Genomic DNA, 6,232 nt, shown 5'->3' on the forward strand with positions numbered 1-6,232 from the left:
GTTCCGGACCTGGGAAATCCTGGCAGTGCCTTCTGATGGAGATAATCAAAGGTAAGGGGATATTTACAATGTTATTATCGATATTAGATGATGCTAACTGTATAGCATAGCTTATTGTTCTTAGCATAGCACCCCGTTTATTGCAAAATATGATTTCCCAGTAAAGTTATTTTGAGATCTGGCCATTCGGTAGCAATTACGAGATGATAATATATTATTCTTTGAATGACAATATTATAATTTACCAATGTTTTCGAATAGTAATTTTGTTATGTTCACCGGAAGCATTTCAGAGAAGAAAAAAATCTGAATTTCACGCTACTGTAAAATGCTGTTTTTGGATATAAATATGAACTTGATGGAACAAAAAATGCATGTATTGTATAACATAATGTCCTAGGAGTGTCATCTGATGGAGATTGACAAAGGTTAGTGCATAATTCTAGCTGGTTTCTGCTTTTGGTGACGCCTGGCCTTGAATTGAAAATGGATGTTTGTACTTTTGTGTCTATGTACTGTCCTAACATAATCTAACTTTATGCTTTTGCCGTAAAGCCTCTTTGAAAATCGAACAATGTGGTTAGATTAAGGAGATGTTTATCTTTTAAATTGTGTAAAATAGTTGATTGTTTGAGAAATTGAAATTATTAGATTTTTGATGTTTTGAATTTCCAGCCTTGTTAGCAATCCCGACTCGGGGTTCATTGCTAACCTGTAGCCCCAACAGGTTAAGATTCTTTGTACAACAGTCAAGTCTCCACTAGATGGTAGAGCAGGCTAAAATACTGAAGTTATATGCTTTTTCGGGTTTTGGCTATGATGAGACCTTTCTGCACATTTCAAACCAAATCCTGATAAAATTGTAGTCTAGACAAGGAAAAGAGACTCCCTTACCTGAACAAATAACACCTTCGTCGTTACCATGATTACAGTTATGTGTTCCTCCTGTGTGTGGGCACTGTGTTATGGAGCACTCACTGCCAGAGCAGCCAACACCTGCCAGATGGGCCCACTGCCCTGACCAAAGTAGGTCCCCTCTGGGGCACTATCAGCTCTCCCACAGCCAATTTATTTTCCTGACACCACACTCCGAGGGCCCTCAACTCCTCCCTGTAGGCCGTCTCGTTGTTGTTGGTAATCAAGCCTACCACTGTAGTGTCGTCTGCAAACTTGATGATTGAGTTGGAGGTGTGCATGGCCACGGAGTCGTGGGTGAACAGGGAGTACAGGAGAGGGCTGAGTACGCACCCTTGTGGGGCCCCAGTGTTGACGATCAGCGGGGTGGAGATGTTGTTACCTACCCTCACCACCTGGGGGCGGCCCGTCAGGAAGTCCAGGACCCAGTTGCACAGGGCGGGGTCGAGACCCAGGGTCTCGAGCTTGATGACGAGTTTGGAGGGTACACTATGGTGTTAAATGCTGAGCTGTAGTCGATGAACAGCATTCTCACATAGGTATTCCTCTTGTCCAGATGGGATAGGGCAGTGTGCAGTGTGATTGCGATTGCGTCGTCTGTGGACCTATTGGGGCGGTAAGCAAATTGGAGTGGGTGTCAGGTAGGGTGTCAGGTAGGGTGTAGGTGATATGGTCCTTGACTAGTCTCTCAAAGCACTTCATGATGACGGAAGTGAGTGCTTCGGGGCAATAGTAATTTAGCTCAGTTATATCAGTTATTTAGCTCACATGTATCCCTCTTGGTGCCACAGGCCTTCCAGTGGTAGGGTTATACCACAACCCTTCAATGTCTACTTGGCACCCCTGTTCTAACCACTCCCACATTTCTTTCCTGTTAGTTTGCTGCTGTAAATCTTTGAGACTCACAATTGCCAGCCTTCCTATTCACAATATTCACATGTGGTTCTCTAACACTTTCTCTCACCAAGGCAGCCGCCTTAGCCATTTCGTCTGCCCTACGATTACCTATGGCGATTTTATCTGTGTGACTAGTATGAGCTTCACATTTCACCACTGCTAATTTACTGGGTAACTGACATGCTTCTAACAATGCCTCTACCTCCAGTCCATTTTTTATTGGTGTTCCTGTCACTGTTAACCTGTTGGGGGTAGGGGGCAGTATTGACACGGCCGGATAAAAAACGTACCCGATTTAATCTGGTTACTACTCCTGCCCAGTAACTAGAATATGCATATAATTATTGTCTTTGGATAGAAAACACCCTAAAGTTTCTAAAACTGTTTGAATGGTGTCTGTGAGTATAACAGAACTCATATGGCATGCAAAAACCTGAGAGGATTCTATATGGGAAGTGGCCTGTCTGACAAGATCTTGTTCTTCTTGTCTCTGTTTATTGAAGACTGAGGATCTTTGCTCTAACGTGACACTTCCTACGGCTCCCATAGGCTCTCAGAGCCCGGGAAAAAGCTGAACGATATCGAGGCAGCCTCTGGCTGAAACACATTATCGCTTCTGGCAAGTGGCCGATCAGAGTACTATGGGCTTAGGCGCGTGCCCGAGTCGACCCCATGCTTTATTTTCTTTCGTCTGTTTACCTAAATGCAGATTCCCGGTGGGAATATTATCGCTTTTTTACGAGAAAAATGTCATAAAAATTGATTTTAAACAGCGGTTGACATGCTTCGAAGTACGGTAATGGAATATTTAGAATTTTTTTGTCACGAAATGCGCCATGCTCGTATCCCTTATTTACCCTTTCGGATAGTGTCTTGAACGCACGAACAAAACGCCGCTATTTGGATATAACTATGGATTATTTGGGACCAAACCAACATTTGTTATTGAAGTAGAAGTCCTGGGAGTGCATTCTGACGAAGAACACCAAAGGTAATAACATTTTTCTTATAGTAAATCTGACTTTGGTGAGTGCTAAACTTGCTGGGTGTCTAAATAGGTAGCCCTGTGATGCCGGGCTATCTACTTAGAATATTGCAAAATGTGCTTTCACCGAAAAGCTATTTTAAAATCGGACATATCGAGTGCATAGAGGAGTTCTGTATCTATAATTCTTAAAATAATTGTTATGCTTTTTGTGAACGTTTATCGTGAGTAATTTAGTAAATTCACCGGAAATTTGCGGGGGGTATGCTAGTTCTGAACGTCATATGCTAATGTAAAAAGCTGTTTTTTGATATAAATATGAACATGATTGAACAAAACATGCATGTATTGTATAACATAATGTCCTAGGTGTGTCATCTGATGAAGATCAAAGGTTAGTGCTGCATTTAGCTGTCTTCTGGGTTTTTGTGACATTATATGCTAGCTTGAAAAATGGGTGTCTGATTATTTCTGGCTGGGTACTCTGCTGACATAATCTAATGTTTTGCTTTCGCTGTAAAGCCTTTTTGAAATCGGACAATGTGGTTAGATTAACGAGAGTCTTGTCTTTAAAATGGTGTAAAATAGTCATATGTTTGAGAAATTGAAGTAATAGTATTTCTAAGGTATTTGAATAACGTGCCACAGGATTCCACTGGCTGTTACGTAGGTGGGACGATTTCGTCCCGCCGGCCCTAGAGAAGTTAACCTAATTAGGCAAGTTAGTTAAGAACAAATTCACTGGATGTTAGCCAGGTGGGACGGTAGCGTCCCACCTACCCCAAAGAGGTTATTAAGATGGATGCTACACACCAGGGCAGTTACCGGTGTCCCTACAGAACCCACTCCAACTGCAAAGCCAACAGCTCCCCTTACATCAACATTACTAAAGGTGAGGTGGTAGTTGGGAAACAAGTGTTGCCTAATCTATATGTTTGCCTAATCTATATGTTTAAGATTCAGAGCCTTGATAGAGACAAGAGAGTGATTACCTTGTCCATCAACACACAGTTCTCAGTTACAAGGTGTGAATATGGAATCACATGACTTTCAAATTGCTGTTTACTTCCTTCCCAGTGGTCCTGCTAGAGCCCAACATCTCTCTCAGTCCTCCAAATGGAGGGATGTTTTGGGAACCTCAATACTAATCTTAGTATTGTAACATTACTTTTCATCCTTCATATCACTTTTTTTTTGCTTTTATATTATATGAATTTGCTATCTACAATTATTGATCTGTAGGTCTCAGCCTTGAAATACTGACCTTTTCCTCAGCATCCATGGTCCCCATCATCGCCTCTGGAAGGACTGGTGGGTTAGCACTCCTGTTTCTGCTTCTGCTTGAAACGTAAACAATATATCACTGTACTGTAAACTCAAAGGCTGAATCTGAACTTGATTTACGCCTTGAGTTTGAAAAGTTAAGTTAAGCAGCATCTCAAAAATCGGCCTAAAGACTTTTGTTGATGCATCATTTTGTTTGGATGTTGTTTTTTTTATTCCCCAGACTTTGCTGTTGCGAATATTCATGAGCACACTGTTATGCAACAGGTATTGACACCAGACACAACAGAGGGGAGGACAACGAAGGGGAAAAGGAGGAGGACTATGTGAACGTTGAAAACGTCTGCTATGAGAGAGGTCTGGAGAGAGTAAAGGGTGAAAAGAAGAATGGGAAGGAAAAAGGGCACATCTATGGGAAATCGGAGGATGTCTATTGTCGTGGACGAATCAGAATTAGTTGGGTAACATAGATAATTAAGATGTTTTATTAGTATAATATGCTTATTTGAGGTACTTGTCATTAGAAAGTGTCCATTGGACTCTGGTGTCTTTTCAGTTGCATGTCTACCTTAGCTGGGGCTCAGACACTTGGGGCCCAAAGAGAGGAGAGGTCAGACTTGTCGTCATGGGAATGTGTCTTTACCTATGCTTAAACCATGTGAAGGGATGGCGTGATTATTGGGGAACCAATGACTTGTCTCCACAATGTCTGTGAGCAAGTCACACCCTCCTTTTCCTTATTGTGGGGAGGTTTATGGCAGTGTCTGGGACCATGGTCTCTTAGATCTCACACTTATCCTGTGATAATATTTGGCCTAGAGGCTCACTCCCTCCAGTGAGCCTGTCCAGGAGTGGGGTCAAGAGGGGGTTTGCTTGAGATGGGAGTATCTAGAGTTGACAATTGATATATGCCATTGGATGAAATAGTTCTGTTCAATACCGTACCAGGGAGGGACAGTTCTAAGGAGACCAGATACTGGGCTATACCATTAATCCTGTTGACATAGCAGTTACTGTCTGATGTGTTTTATGGATATCTGTCATACAAAACGTAACCTTTGTGAACTGTTACTAAGTATCTGTGGTTTGTCAATGTACGTTGAAGGGGCTGTATCGTTGCTATAAAAGATCCCTGAGCCATTCTGTAAGCACCTCATTAAATGATTCATTCGAGAGAATGCATTGGTGGGGTCAAGAACTTTTGCAAAAGTATCTTAAGTATTAAAGATGTAGTTTTAACTCGGACTGGTGTGTTTGTAAATCCTCATTTGGTAATGCGGAAATTAGCCACCACACTATGTCAAAGAGGAGGAGGGTGTAAGGGAGGGAAAGGGTGTTTGTGGTGGGTCTCATGAGAAAATGAATAGTGCAGACAATGATGAAGATTACTTTAATGTCTCTGTCTATGACAATGCTGTACCACATGACATGAATGAAAACATTTATCAAAACTATTAGGAAAAGTAACAGTGTGCAACAGTAGTAACAGTATGCAACCTGTCACTAAAGTGGCGGCAGGTAGCCTAGTGGTTAGAGCGTTGGACTAGTAACTGAAATGTTGCAAGATCGAATCCCTGAGCTGACAAGGTAAAAATCTATCGTTCTGCTCCTGAACAAGGCAGTTAACCCACTGTTCCTAGGCCATCATTGAAAATAAGAATTTGTTCTTAACTGACTTCCCTAGGTAAAAAAAATAAAAGTAACTAATTTGCATCAACACATTGATTTGGTCCTTTGTGACATGTAAATAATGTTAAATAATAATTCAGATGCAATAGTATTAGAACTATAGTTGACACTTAAATTAGACATTATATTGCTTTATTTGATTTAGCTTTTTGTAACCAATCGAAATGTTCAGCATATTTGATCCATTGGGTCGAGGGTGCGGTGTCACTTTGTGTCTTTGATCAGTTCCTGTGTTGTTGAGGAACTAGCATTATGTGTTTAACTGTTGGGTGATTTGCATTAAACTGAACTGGATCCTCATTGCATGTTTTGGAGATTAACTTTTATGTCTCCACTATTTCTTTGAAGGGGAGTAGAAGGTGTTCCACCAAGTGAGACGAGGTCCAACCATAAAAATAATATGAGCACTGGGAAGTAAAAGGTGTGACTCTCGACTCGCTATTTTGGGCCTTTGCCTTCCTA

The sequence above is a fragment of the Salmo salar genome, chromosome ssa03, assembly GCF_905237065.1.
Source record: "Salmo salar chromosome ssa03, Ssal_v3.1, whole genome shotgun sequence".
NCBI classification, from domain to species: Eukaryota; Metazoa; Chordata; class Actinopteri; order Salmoniformes; family Salmonidae; genus Salmo; species Salmo salar.